The sequence below is a fragment of the Schistocerca nitens genome, chromosome 10 (genome assembly GCF_023898315.1).
Source record: "Schistocerca nitens isolate TAMUIC-IGC-003100 chromosome 10, iqSchNite1.1, whole genome shotgun sequence".
In the NCBI taxonomy this organism is placed as follows: domain Eukaryota; kingdom Metazoa; phylum Arthropoda; class Insecta; order Orthoptera; family Acrididae; genus Schistocerca; species Schistocerca nitens.
Genome location: NC_064623.1, coordinates 200,134,962 through 200,150,895, shown reverse-complemented (window position 1 = coordinate 200,150,895; position 15,934 = coordinate 200,134,962).

The following is a 15,934-nucleotide window of genomic DNA, read 5'->3' as shown; positions in this document are numbered from 1 at the left end:
AGAATGGAATATATACCGCAAGGATAGGATAAACGCCAATGGTGGAGGAGTATTTATAGCAGTAAAGAATTCAATAACATCCAGTGAAGTTATTAGCGAATGCGAATGTGAAATAATCTGGGTTAAGTATCAAAGGTGGGTCAGATATGATAGTCGGATGCTTCTATAGACCACCTGCATCAGAAACCGTAATAGTTGAGCGCCTCAGAGAGAACCTGCAGAACGTCGTGAAGAAGTTTCATGATCATATTATTGTAATAGGGGGAGACTTCAATCTACCAGGTATAGAATGGGATAGTCACACAATCAGAACTGGAGCCAGGGACAGACTCTTGTGACATTATCCTGACTGCCTTGTCCGAGAATTACTTCGAGCAGATAGTTAGAGAACCAACTCGTGAAGCTAACGTTTTAGACCTCATAGTAACAAATAGACCGGAACTTTTCGACTCCGTGAATGTAGAAGAGGGTATCAGTGATCATAAGTCAGTGGTTGCATCAATGACTACAAGTGTAATAAGAAATGCCAAGAAAGGAAGGAAAATATATTTGCTTAAGAAGAGTGATAGGGCACAAATCGCAGAATATCTGAGTGACCACCATCAAACGTTCATTTCTGAGGAAGAGGATGTGGAACAAAAATGGAAAAAATTCAGAAACATCGTCCAGTACGCCTTAGATAAGTTCGTACCGACTAAGGTCCAAAGCGAGGGGAAAGATCCACCGTGGTATAACAATCATATACGAAAGGTACTATGGAAACAAAGAAAGCTTCATCATAGGTTTAAGAGTAGTCGAATCATAGCTGATAAGGAAAAGCTGAACGAAGCGAAAAAGAGCGTAAAGAGAGCAATGAGAGTAGCATTCAACGAATTCGAACATAAAACATTGTCAAACAATCTAAACAAGAACCCTAAAAAGTTTTGGTCATATGTAAAATCGGTAAGCGGATCTAAATCCCCTATTCAGTCACTCGTTGACCACGATGGCACCGAAACAGAGGACGACCGAAGAAAGGCAGAAATACTGAATTCAGTGTTCCGAAACTGTTTCACTGCGGAAAATCGTAACACGGTCCCTGACTTCAGCCGTCGCACGGACGCCAAATTGGAAAATATTGAAATAAACGATATCGGAATTGAAAAACAACTGCTATCACTTAGTAGCGGAAAAGCATCCGGACCAGACGAGATACCCGTAAGATTCTACAGTGATTATGCTAAAGAACTTGCCCCCTTTCTATCAGCAATTTATCGTAGATCTCTGGAAGAACGTAAAGTACCTAGCGACTGGAAGAAAGCGCAGGTCGTTCCCATTTTCAAGAAGGGTCATAAATCAGATGCGAATAATTATAGGCCTATTTCGCTTACGTCAATCTGTTGTAGAATAATGGAACATGTTTTATGTTCTCGTATTATGACGTTCTTAGATAATACAAATCTCCTTCATCATAACCAACATGGATTCCGCAAACAGAGATCATGTGAAACTCAGCTCGCCCTATTTGTCCAAGAAATTCACAGTGCCGTAGACACTGGCGAGCAGATTGATGCCGTATTCCTGGACTTCAGGAAGGCATTTGATACGGTTCCGCACGTTTAGTGAAAAAAATACGAGCTTACGGAATATCGGACCAGGTTTGTGATTGAATTCAGGATTTCCTAGAAGAAAGAACACAACATGTCATTCTTAACGGTTCAAAATCTGCAGATGTAGAGGTAATTTCGGGAGTACCGCAAGGAAGCGTGATAGGACCTTTATTGTTCACAATATACATAAATGACTTAGTTGACAACATCGGTAGCTCCGTGAGGCTATTTGCAGATGACACGGTTGTCTACAAGAAAGTAGCAACATCAGAAGACTCGTACGTACTCCAGGAAGACCTGCAGAGGATTAATGAATGGTGCGACAGCTGGCAGCTTTCCCTAAACGTAGATAAATGTAATATAATGCGCATACATAGGGGCAGAAATCCATTCCAGTACGATTATGCCATAGGTGGTAAATCATTGGAAGCGGTAACGACCGTAAAATACTTAGGAGTTACTATCCGGAGCGATCTGAAGTGGAATGATCACATAAAACAAATAGTGGGAAAAGCAGGCGCCAGGTTGAGATTCATAGGAAGAATTCTAAGAAAATGTGACTCATCGACGAAAGAAGTAGCTTACAAAACGCTTGTTCGTCCGATTCTTGAGTATTGCTCATCAGTATGGGACCCTTACCATGTTGGATTAATAGAAGAGATAGACATGATCCAGCGAAAAGCAGCGCGATTCGTCATGGGGACATTTAGTCAGCGCGAGAGCGTTACGGAGATGCTGAACAAGCTCCAGTGGCGGACACTTCAAGAAAGGCGTTACGCAATACGGAGAGGTTTATTATCGAAATTACGAGAGAGCACATTCCGGGAAGAGATGGGCAACATATTACTACCGCCCACATATATCTCGCGTAATGATCACAACGAAAAGATCCGAGAAATTAGAGCAAATACGGAGACTTACAAGCAGTCGTTCTTCCCACGCACAATTCGTGAATGGAACAGGGAAGGGGGGATCAGATAGTGGTACAATAAGTACCCTCCGCCACACACCGTAAGGTGGCTCGTGGAGTATAGATGTAGATGTAGATGACCATTGTAGTTGTGCGCCCTAAAACCACAAAAAAAGAGCTCTGTATTGTCTGTCTGTATTTTTAGTGACCATTAACGGTCTAGCAGCAGCTGTTGGGCCCTCTGTCTCGCCTTCTCTGATGCAGAAGACAACTGCATTTCGTACTGCTGCTCCAGTACTAGTGCTGCAGAGCGGCCCCTACAGGGAGCCATCCACAAGGTGCAGTCATGGGCACTAGCCCACAGCTTCCTATTTCCAGTTGTGAAGTCATGTCATGCATTTCTGTCGACGTCGCACCATTCATCCAAAACCAGAACTTTACCTTCACGATGATCCACTCACTGTAGTGGAGACTTCGATTCTTAGGACTGGTTTTCGAATCCCAGTTGACTTGGCTACCTCACCATCATTTTAAGCGGAAGTGCTGGCAGCACCTCAGTGCCCTCCGCTGCCTGAGCAACACAAACTGGGGTGCATATCGCTCTACGCTATGGCAGCTCTACAGAGCCCTTGTTCAATCCCGCCTTCCCTATGGGAGTCCGGTTCATGGTTCGTCAGTACCCTAGCATTGTTTACACTTGATCCAGTGCACCACTGCGGCGTTACTCTAGCGACAGGAGCTTTTAGGAAGAGTCTGGTGACCAGCATACTGGTGGGGGGTGGAGACCCTCCATTGAAGGTTAGGCATACACAACTGCTCGACAGTTACATTGCACACCTTCATAGTTCTCCTGAGTATCCAAATTACTGTCTACTCTTCCCAACCATGGCATTTCATCTTCCACATCTACGTCCCAGGTCAGCGCTTATGATTGCAGTTTGCATGTGATCACTTCTGTCTGAACTGGACTCCTTCCCTTTACCACCTCCATTCCAGGTCAACCCACATACTCCTCCGTGGTGTTAACTTTGGCTGCGGCTTTGTCTGGAAACTTTCATATGGCCCTAAGGATTCAGTTACTCTAGCGGCTCTCTGCTGTCACTTCCTCTCAATTCTTGACGTTTTCTGGGGCTCTGACATGGTTTACACCGACGGCTCAATGGCAGTCATTGACAGAGGCCATATTGAACAGCATTCCTTCCCTGATGGCTGCAGTGTTCTCACTGCAGAGCTGGTGACTGTTTCGTACTATTGAGCATATCCGTTCTTGCCCTGGGGAGTCGTTTCTTTTGTGTACTGAGTCATTGAGCAGCCTACAATATATCAACCAGTGCTACCCTTGTCATCCTTTGATTTTGATTGGATTTGATTTTATCAGGGAAGCTAAAACAGCTTATGTCTAACCCGCCAATGCCCACACCGAAACTAAGTTTATTGCATGGTATCACTCCCTGTCTACCTAGTAAAGCCAACCAGTGCCCTTAAATATTGCAAGAAGTCCAACTACCAGTTTTTTGTTAGACACAATTTCTTCAGGTCTAGTTCTTCTGAAGATTCTGTACCTTTTACTCTCCAATGCCATGCATTCAAAGATTAGGTATGATGAAGTTTCTTATCCCTCATCACAGATCCTACATTTAGGGCCCTCTTCTATTTTACCCATTGTGTGTACGTGTTGTTTGAGATTCCCATGGCTGGTCGTAAGTCCATTCATGAGTTTGATCTCTTTCCTGTTCAACCCCAGGATTAAAGAGATTCTTTTAAAACATGGCTTGGGCATTATTACCTTCCCATGTTTTTGTTTATGGACCTTGGTCCAGTGTCCTACTTGCTGTTTCCTAAGCCAGTTCCATAGTTCTAATTTAATCGTAGCCTTGGTGATTGTCAGGACAGGTTCCAATCCAATAAATGGAGTTGTTGTCCACATCCTAGCCAACCTGTTGGCTTGTTCATTGCCACAGATCCCTGTGTGGCCAGGGACCCACACTAGGTTTACCATATTGCTTCCCCATAGCTCCACCAGAGCCCTGTGGCATTCTGCAACAATCTTAGATCTCATTGTAGGAGCTGCCAATGGTTTCAGAGCTGCCTGCCTGTCTGAATAGATACAGATACTAGGCTTCTTGTAGCACTATGTATATTCTCCTCCACATGTGCCCCGATTGCGGTAATTTTAGCTTGGAATACAGAGGCCAGTTTTCGTTGAGAGGTGATGCCATCCAGTCTTGGCTGAACCACATACACCCCTGCCCCAATGTCTTGGTCAATGTTTGATCCATCGGTGAACCAAATTATGTCCCCGTACGGTGTCGAACTGTTCTTCCCTCACTTCTCCCTGCTTCCAATTATATTGTAAGGCTTGTCAAAGCAGTTGGGAGTTATTATGTAGTCAGCAGGCATTTCCCCAGCCATTCCTATATTTACCTCACTCACTATGTTAGTGTGTGATTCTCGATATGAGTGAGACCCAGTTTTTGCCAGTTTTAAGTCTGTGTGCCCCAGCTGCTGCTTCCATCCTGACCTAAAGGTGTAGTGGAGGCATGTCCAGTATGGCTTCCATTTCAGCGGTTGGTGTGCTGCTAATTTCACTCACTATGGCTAAACAGGCCAATCTCTGCACCTTAGCCAGCTCCTTAGCTGCAACCTGCTGTTCTACCTTCTGCCACCAAACTATGGCCCCGTAGGAAATCGTAGGTCCGACCACTGTGGTGTATATCCAGTGCATACCCCTGGGGCTTAGGCCCCAGTTTTTGCCACAAGCCCTTCTAGTACTCGCTAGTGTACTTTTTACCTTGGAATGGACCCTCTTAGTGTTAGGGGTCCATGTTAGCTTCTCATCTAAGGTTACCCCTAAATATTTCACTATCCCCTTCACAGGTCAAGTTTCATCGAAGAGCTTTGTATTCCAACTTGAGTGTCGAATATGTCTCTTTGTAAATGGCACCACAACAGTCTTTTTAGGATTAACACTGAGATCCTGTTTAATGCACAAATTTTGCCCAATGTTCAAACTTTCTTGTGCCATATTTCTAACTGTATGAGTAAATTTGCCTAGTATTACTAGGACAAGGTCATTTGCATATCCTTGGCAGATTATTTCATTCACCACTAGATTCCACAACAGCGGTGACAGAACTACTCCTTATGTGCAGCCTCTAGTGGTGTTAATTACCATCTCTTCATTCATCATGGTAGCCTGCACATTCCTTCCACTAAGCATGGCCCTGGTCCACCTGCATATAGTGGTCCCCAGGTCATGCACCTCTGCTACCCTTACCATGGAATCGAAGGTCATGTTACTGAAGGCCCCCTTGGTATGTAGGAAGATACACAGGGCTATTTCTGGGAAGTGATTTCTCCACCTTCCCAACGAGTTGGAGGAGAGCTGACTTGTATGATTTACCTGGTTGATACGCGTGCTGGTTTGAATGTAGGGGGGCACTACTTAGCATCCTCTCCTTAATATATACATTAACCAGTTTTTCCAATGTTTTGAGAATGGAGGAGGACAGACTGATTGGTCTCATATCCTTCGCCTTCGTATGATAAATTGTCTCTGGCTTTGGAATGAAGACAACCTTCACTGCCCTCAAAGCACTGGGAGTGATTCCTACTGATAGGCTAACCCTGAATAGCCTGCATAGAACTCTTATGAGCTTCTCTCCTGCCTGTTGAATGAGAGCTGGAAAAATTCCATCTGGGCCAGGTGACATGAACAGTTAGAATGTTCCCACCACCCATAGTATTTTATTAAAGTTCACACATTCCTTGGCCGATTCCCAGTCCTCTCTTTGAGTGCCTGAGAACTGTTGTCTCTCAGGGATCACATTTTGGACTGTGTGGTCTGGCAGAGCATACTGAGGAAAGTGAGTTTTGAGGAGCAGTTCCAGCATCTCATGTGCTGTTGTGGTATATTCCACATCCTCCTTCCTCAATGTATCTCCTGGATTGGTTGGTACTCTAGTGAAAATCTTGTGCAGCTGTGCACTCCACTTCCTCACAGAATGCCTCCTTTGCTTGTCTGATTGCAATATTGTAGTTGACAAGGGCCTCAAGATATCTAGCCCATTGTCCTTTGTCTCCCAATATTAAACAGTCTCCATACCTGTTTCCTTTGCATTTCTAAGTTATTACACCAAGGTACAATCATATATGTGCACTTCTTAGTGGTTGTGCAGTTGTCCTGATATGAGGTCATTATGGCAGAGGTAACTACCTCTGCTACTTCTTCCAGTTCTACTTCTTCCAATTCTACTGGATTCCTTATTGAAGTTTTAACTTCCAATAAGCCTAAATCAAGGTCCCTCGTATATCTCTCCCAGTCTGTTTTCCTGGGATTCCTATAGGTCATGGTCTGTCTGATTCCCATTTCAACCTTGAATTTAATGTAGATGTGGTCCAATGAGGATGGCTCCAGCACCACATGCCATTGTTTGACGTAGCTGCCCATCATCATGAAACCAAAGGTTATGTTAATTACTTCGTCCCTCCTGCTATTCCTGAAAGTAGGTTCATTGCCCTATTCAGGACCTCTAAGTTGATAGCTAAAAGGAATTCAAGGAGGTATTCACCTCTACAGTTGGTCTCCTTGCTGCCCAACAGTAGGTTATGGGCATTGGCGTCACATCCCACCAGCAGTTGGTCACTTTGCTGATGGCAAGTCTCTACCAGTCTCCTCACCTCCAAGGAGCGAGGAGGAGAGCTGTCTTCATAAGGGAGGTATGCTGAGGCCAAAACAATTTACATTGTGGTAACTTCATCAAATTGCTGCAATTTAATGGTCACTAAATCCCTTGAGGAGAAGTGCATCATTGGCATGAAAGAAATTCCATTTCCTACGTAGATGCATGGTCTGGAGTTTCTTAGATTTCTAACATGGAATAGCTTACCTCCAGTACCATCGAGACCCAATACACCCCCTTCATATAAATAGATTTCTTGTGTTGTGGCCACGTCCACTTCCTGCCTCCCCAGGCAGTGACTCAGGGCAGCAGAGGCACCCTTTACTGTGCTGCAGATTAATCTGCAACATCTCCTGTCTCCATCTTGCTGCCATCTTTGAGGTCTTTGAAAACCCTGACACTGACCTGCAAGAACCCTAAAAGCAATATCAGACAAGCCTTTGATCTTAATCCAATGTGCCATGCACCTGTTGGCACAGATCCCATCACAACTTGTGTTGGGTCAGGAAGTTAAGTAGGACTAGGAATGGATAGGGAAGATGGGATGTTGTGGGACACTCTTAGCCTGATCCATCGGCTGAGGCCTTTCCAGCAGTACATCCTCTACCTTAGGCACAGCCCTCAGCGTCATGTGGATACGCAAGCCTCTCCACCTCCACACACAGTTCTTTGTCAAAGTGGTGTCCCCCGGAGAGGTCGTCATACTTTGGTAGCAACCATCAAGGAGTCCATCTATGCCATGGAATGGTCTAGTCATTCTGTGGTGTTTGTCTGGGCTCCTGGTCACATCAGAATCCACGGAAATGAGCTTGCTGACAGGCTGGCCAAACAGACTACACGGAAACAGTTTCTAGAGATAGGCATACCCGTAATTGACCTGCCTTCATTATATGCTGCGAGGTTTTTTGGCTTTGGGAGACTGAATCACATAAGCTCAGTATGCACACCAAATTGCGAGCTATTAAGGGGACTGTGAATGTGTGGAAGTCATTAAAGAGCGCCTCATGCAGGGACTCTGTGGTTCTCTGCCAGGTCCACATTGGCCACACATGGGCGACCCACGGCTATCTTGTGCACTATGAGGATCAGCCTCAGTGTCAATGCAGTACCCAGTTGACAGTGGCCCATTTTCTGGTCACTGCCCCACTTTGACTGCCCTGTGACGAAATCTTCGGTTACTAGTCTTGTTGCCACTAATTTTATCTGACAATGCCTTATCGTTGTTGTTGTTGTTGTTGTTGTTGTTGTTGTTGTTGTTGTTGTGGTCTTCAGTTCTAGGACTGGTTTGATGCAGCTCTCCACGCTATTGTATCCTGTGCAAGCTTCTCCATCTCCCAATACCTACTGCAGCCTACATCCTTCTGAATCTGCTTAGTGTATTCATCTCTTGGTCTCCCTCTATGATTTTTACCCTCCACGCTGCCCTCCAATACTAAATTGGTGATCCCTTGATGTCTCAGAACATGTCCTACCAACTGATCCCTTCTTCTAGTCAAGTTGTGCCACAAGCTCCTCTCCAATTCTAATCAATATCTCCTAATTGGTTATGTGATCTACCCATCTAATCATCAACATTCTTCTGTAGCACCACATTTCGAAAGCTTCTATTATCTTCTTGTCGAAACTATTTATTGTCCACGTTTCACTTCCATACATGGCTACGCTCCACACAAATACTTTCAGAAATGACTTCCTGACATTTAAATCTATACTCGATGTTAACAAATTTTTCTTCTTCAGAAACGCTTTCCTTGCTATTGCCAGTCTATATTTTATATCCTCTCTACTTTGACCATCGTCAGATATTTTGCTCCCCAAATAGCAAGACTCCTTTACTAATTTAAGTATCTCATTTCCTAATCTAATTCCCTCAGCATCACCCGACTTAATTGGACTACATTCCATTACCCTCATTTTGCTTTTGTTGATGTTCATCATATATCCTCCTTTCAAGACACTGTCCATTCCGTTCAACTGCTCTTCCAAGTCCTCTGCTGTCTCTGACAGAATTACAATGTCATCGGCGAACCTCAAAGTTTTAATTTCTTCTCCATGGATTTTAATACCTACTCTGACTTTTTCTTTTGTTTCCTTTACTGCTTGCTCAACATACAGATTGAACAACATTGGGGAGAGACTACAACCCTGTCTCACTCCCTTCCCAACCACTGCTTCCCTTTCATGCTCCTTGACTCTTATAACTGCCAACTGCTTTATTTGATTTTTTTATTCTTGTGGTCAACCAATCATGGTCATCTGCTCTCCCTCCAACCTGTTTCTTCTGCCTCTCTGGTTTTCATGTCCTGTTTTGTTCACTGTAGTGTTCGTTGCCCTTCTATCATTCTTGTGATTTTTCTCCCCCATTTTGTGATGTGTCGTTTTATTCTTTCTCTTATGGAATTATTTTAATTGGAACAAGGGACAAATGGCCTCAGTTTGATCCCTTCCCCCCCTCTTTTAACTAACCAGCCGTTGGACTGAGAAGGTGCTGGCATGCATCATGTAGGGGCTTACAGGGGGACAATGGCTTCTGGTATGCAAGTCGGAAACAAGAGGCATGTGTGCCAGTGATGGTTTTTGGATCCAAAAGGGCACCAGGGTTGGTGGCACTAGCACTTTCGTTGTGGTGGCACTAGCACTAGCAGCACTGGAAAAGGGTGTTGGATGTGCCCATTGCTGCAGCCATGTGTCTTTTTTGTAACACTGATGCAGGCTGGCTGGGAATTGGACAGTGACAGGACACAGGTGGCAAATGGGAGGCACACAGGTGGGACATGAGGGTGCCAATGGGGCCAGACAGGCAGTAACAGCTGGAGATGACATAACAGAAGCTGGGTCAGATGTAACAGTGCAAGCAAAATACACCAGGAGACCATAGGTTTCTCTTCACAAAGTGCAGCAACTGCAGAGGGAGGAAGGAAAGCTGATCACAGCAATGGACTTTTGGCAGAAGGTATGAGCAGCATTGGACATCGCTGGTGGAGTCAAGCTGTTGGGTCAACATAGTCAGATGAGTGAAGAGTAAACCTGGAAAAATGAAACATTTGTGGCAGCATTGTTTAGAAAGGGCAACTGGGCCGCCAAAAGTGAGACACTAGTTGAACCTTGGCGTTGAAATGAAAGTTTAGAGACAAAAACCGAGATGAGCAGGGAAGTTAATGAGGCTGTAAGAGATGGCTGTGGTGACCAGATCACAGCACCGCCAGGCAGGGCCTGAACAAAGGCAGAAGGCAGGCCATGCATGTGTCAGTCAGACAACAAAATAGGGCAAGAGCCACATTGACCAAAGAGGAGGACCAGGAGGGGAAGGAAGAGACCTAAGATGGGCTTAAAGCATCAGTGAGAGCAGACTGGTGGGAGACATGGCAGGAGGTGAGAGATGAGATCTTACTAGAGAAGGCAAACATATAGCAATGGCACCAGGGGAGAGAGAAGGGGGAGCACCCAGAGTGCAGAGGATTCTGGGGGCTGCAGAAGATAAGGTTTGGGCATGGAAGGAGCCGAGGTAAATGAGCAAGTGAGAGCAATGGCAAAAGCGTGAAAGAGATCCCTAGGTTGACAAGATGGTGGAATGGCACATCAGGATGACACCAGAATAAAGGAATGAAGTGTAACCACCACCAGACAGAAAAAGAGAGAGAAAGTAAGAATAAGGCAAAGACTCACTGAACATGAGACAACAAAAGTGTGCAGTCATCTGCAATGCAAAGGAACCAGGTGCAATGTTTTTTGAACAGAGTAAAACCATGCAAACACTGTATGGAAGCACATGAACACACAGAGGAAGGCTACCTGGTGGAACACAAGTATCCGGAGGCTAGAAAATAATGAAAAATGCACAAAAAGGGATGCTCCCAGTTAGCCAAGAAGAGTAGAAATTCATTGCAATCTGAGGAATGTACATGATAACTAGGATCAAATGAAGCAGCTTTCTAGTGAAGGCCAGTTAAAGATGGTCCTGCTCTACTAAAAGATTGGTGCTAATATGAGAATTATTCATGAAGTTACCAGTTGGGTGCTTTATCTGTGATGACTGAAACACTGCTGTAGGAACCATCAGTACCCATTGCACTGGGAATGCTAATATTGTGGGCTGCACTCTTAGGAATATAGTCACGCCACTCCTAGGTAGGTAACTGATGTCAAGCTTGGAATTTGGATTGGTTGGTGAGCTGCTGTGTAGTGTCCTCTAAAGGATGTCCAGTGGATGAATACTAGGAAGTTTTCCAGTGCCATATGGCCCGCAGGTGGGAGGTACGCAGTGCCTGTCACAGGCAAGATGAGCTGGACAGTGTCTCAGGATCATGATTTTGTGTCATCGCATTGTCACTGTAGTCTTGTACCATGGGAAGCAAGGACAATATGTTGGTTCATGGTTGGTTCATCTTTCTATAATGCAAACTGCAAGCATATATTAACTGGGTTCTTTATTCGTAAGAATAGATGACTTAACTCAAGATAGTCCTGGTGGTGCTGTAGAAGCTCTCTGTAACAGACCATGTTAGCCTCACTGCTGGTGAAGTAAAAGTCTGCCATGTACACTATTCTGGTCACTTAGTACTGCCTGCGATGGTCCCCAACTGTAAGTGACTACGACTGCTGACTCTACTTGTTGACTCGTTGGACGAAAGATAGAAACAGACTGACTGGCCCGTCCAGACCAAGGTGGTGATGTAAAAACTGGTTTTGCAGGATAGTCAGTCAGGTTATGGTTGTGGCGGGGGCCGTAATCAGTTACTGTTAGCTACACAAAACACACAAATGTTTATTTTCCTAAGAACCACTAAATTACACTTAGCCTTAAAAGGATCAAATTAAAACAATATGGCTGAAGGCGTAGATAAGAAAACTTCCGATCGCTGTTGGGATGAAGGCCCAAACAGCATAGTGAATACATTATTGTGGCCAAGATAGACACAAAGCCCACGACTACTACAGTAGTACAACTTTATATACCAACTAGCTCTGCAGATGATGATGAAATTGAAGAAATATATGATGAGATAAAAGAAATTATTCAGCTAGTGAAGGGATGCGAAAATTTAATAGTCATGGGTGACCGGAATTCGAGAGTAGGAAAAGGGAGAGAAGGAAATGTAGTGGGTGAATATGGATTGGGGGAGAGAAATGAAAGAGGAGGCCATCTGGTAGAATTTCGCACAGAGCATAACTTAATCATAGCTAACACTTGGTTCAAGAATCATGAAAGAAGGTTGTATACTTGGAAGAATCCTGGAGATACTAAAAGGTATCAGATAGATTATATAATGGTAAGACACAGATTAAGGAACCAGGTTTTAAATTGTAAGACATATTCAGGGGGCAGATGTGGACTCTGACCACAATTTATTGGTTATGAACTGTGTATTAAAACTGAAGAAGCTTCAAAAAGGTGGGAATTTAAGGAGATGGGACCTGGATAAACTGAAAGAACCAGAGGCTGTACAGAATTTCAGGAAGAGCATAAGGGAACAATTGACAGGAATGGGGGAAAGAAGTACAGTAGAAGAAGAATGGGTAGCTCTGAGGGATGAAGTAGTGAAGGCAGCAGAGGATCAAGTAGGTAAAAAGACGTGGGCTAGTAGAACTCCTTGGGAAACAGAAGAAATATTGAACTTAATTGATGAAAGGATAAAATATAAAAATGCAGTAAATGAAGCACGCAAAAAGGAATACAGAAGTTTCAAAAATGAGACTGACAGGAAGTGCAAAATGGCTAAGCAGGGATGGCTAGAGGACAAATGTAAGGATGTAGTGGCTTATCTCACTAGGGGTAAGATAGATACTGCCTACAGGAAAATTAAAGAGACCTTCGGAGAAAAGGGAACCACTTGTATGAATATCAAGAGCTCAGATGGAATCCCAGTTCTAAGCAAAGAAGAGAAAGCAGAAAGGTGGCAGGAGTATATAGAGGGTCTATACAAGGGCGATGTACTTCAGGACAATATTATGGAAATGGAAGGGGATGTAGATGAAAATGAAATGGGAGAGATAATACTGCGTGAAGAGTTTGACAGAGCACTGAAAGACCTGAGTCGAAACAAGGCCCCCGGGAGTAGACAACATTACATTAGAACTACTGACGGCCTTGGGAGAGCCAGTCCTGACAAAACTCTACCATCTGGTGAGCAAGATGTATGAGACAGGTGAAATACCGTCAGACTTCAAGAAGAATATAATACTTCCAATCGCAAAGAAAGCAGGTGTTGACAGATGTGAGAATTACTGAACAATCAGTTTAATAAGTCACAGCTGCAAAATACTAACGCGTATTCTTTACAGAAGAATGGAAAAACTAGTAGAAGCCGACCTCGGGGAAGATCAGTTTGGATTCCGTATAAATATTGGAACATGTGAGGCAATATTGACCTAACAACTTATCTTAGATGAAAGATTAAGGAAAGGCAAACCTACGTTGCTAGCATTTGTAGACTTAGAGAAAGCTTTAGACAATGTTTATTGGAATGCTCTCCTTCAATTTCTGAAGGTGGCAGGCGTAAAATACAGGGAGCAAAAGGCTATTTACAGAATGAGATTTTCACTCTGCAGCGGAGTGTGCACTGATATGAAACTTCCTGGCCCTTCCATGCCTGCAAAAGGCAATGATCCCGGGTTTGAGTCTTGGTCGGGCACAAAGTTTTAATCTGCCAGGAAGTTTCAGGCTATATACAGTTTGTACAGTAACCAGATGGCTGTTATAAGAGTTGAGGGGCATGAAAGGGAGGCAGTGGTTGGTAAGGGAGTGAGACAGGGTTGTAGCCTCTCCCCGATGTTATTCTATTAAAATCCATGGAGAAGAAATTAAAACTTTCAGGCTCGGCGATGACATTGTAATTCTGAGACAGCAAAGGACTTGGAAGAGCAGCTGAAAGGAATGGATAGTGTCTTGAAAGGAGGATATAAGATGAACATCAACAAATGCAAAACGAGTATGATGGAATGTAGTCGCATTAAGTTGGGTGATGCTGAGGGAATTAGATTAGGAAATGAGACACTTAAAGTAGTAAAGGAGTTTTGCTATTTGGGGAGCAAAATAACTGATGATGGTCAAAGTAGAGAGGATATAAAATGTAGACTGGCAATGGCAAGGAAAGTGTTTCTGAAGAAGAAAAATTTGTTAACATAGAGTATAGATTTAAATGTCAGGAAGTCATTTCTGAAAGTATTTGTATGGAGTGTAGCCATGTATGGAAGTGAAACATGGACGATAAATAGTTTGGACAAGAAGAGAATAGAAGCTTTCGAAATGTGGTGCTACAGGGGAATGCTGAAGATTACATGGGTAGATCACATAACTAATGATGAAGTATTGAATAGAATTGGGGAGAAGAGGAGTATGTGGCACAACTTGACAAAAAGAAGGGATCGGTTAGTAGGACATGTTCTGAGGCATCAAGGGATCACAAATTTAGCATTGGAGGGCAGCGTGGAGGGTAAAACTCGTAGAGGGAGACCAAGAGATGAATACACTAAGCAGATTCAGAAGGATGTGGGTTGCAGTAAGTACTGGGAGATAATGAAACTTGCACAGGATAGGGTAGCATGGAGAACTGCATCAAACCAGTCTCGGGACTGAAGACCACAACAACAACAACAACAAAAACAACAACAACATACTTCCTAATATCTACACCTCCATATTTCTTAGCACAGTGAGTATGTTTCAAATGATTCTTCTATCTATGACTTAAAATTTGTGTAATTTGTTCTTCAACACTAAACCTTCACCTGGCTCTGCTACTGGGTTGTAGTGCTATATTTTCAAATTGTTAGACAGAGACCTTGTGTTGTAAACATTCATGGTTATACCACATGGTATCTCCATTTATCATTTGTCCCAAAAATTTAATTGCCTTTTTAAAATATATAAATGTTAAAGCCATGCCCTTACAGTTTGTAAGTGTGTGGCAGATAATGGACTTGATGTTGAAATTCTGTTGTGAGGAAGATCGGCCCTTTCTAAATACACTCTGATATTCTCACAAGTAGCTATCAAGTGTTGCTTCTACCTGCTCACTGACAGTAGAGATACATCTCTGGAGCTATTTACATCATGCTTATTGCCGTTTTTGTGCAAAAGATGGTTAAGAGCCACTTTAGAGCCTTTTGGCATCTTTGCAGTTTCCCATATTTCTTAAAATATGGTCTGAATTCATCTTTTTTGGTTGAGACCATTTTATAATTTTCTCCGCTGGCTTCGTTGTTTTTCAAGGCATTTATTGCCTTTTTTTTAGATTTCCTTGGCTGTAGGTGGTGGATTTGCTTCTGGTTTTCCATGAAGATGTGGAAATTATAGCTGACAGTTCAGTTCTCCAGAGTTCAAGATTTGTTGAAAGTACCATACTTTCTCATTAATTCACAGGTTATTTGCTTATTTTATCATTTTCATCTCTGAAGCAAATACTTCAAGCTTGGCAGCCCTTTAGGTGATTTTTAAACATCCTATAGAAATTGTGGGTGTGATCTTTAACAAAGCTGTTTTGTATGTCAAGAAGTTTACACTTCCCAAAAGACCATTTAGCACCCTTTATTATTCTTTCAGTTTCTTTCCTTTGCCCTTCAAGTTTATCAAAGTGCTTAGTCTTCAAGGAACATTTCCTTTTTTCCTTTCTTTTGTTCCTGCAACTGCTTTTTCACATGTTACATTTCACCAGACTTTCTTATTTTTTGTTGTACTAATAGATTCTTCACTGCCCTATTGATTGCTTTGGATAATTCTTCCCATTTTCCTGATTCACCTATTTTAATTTCTT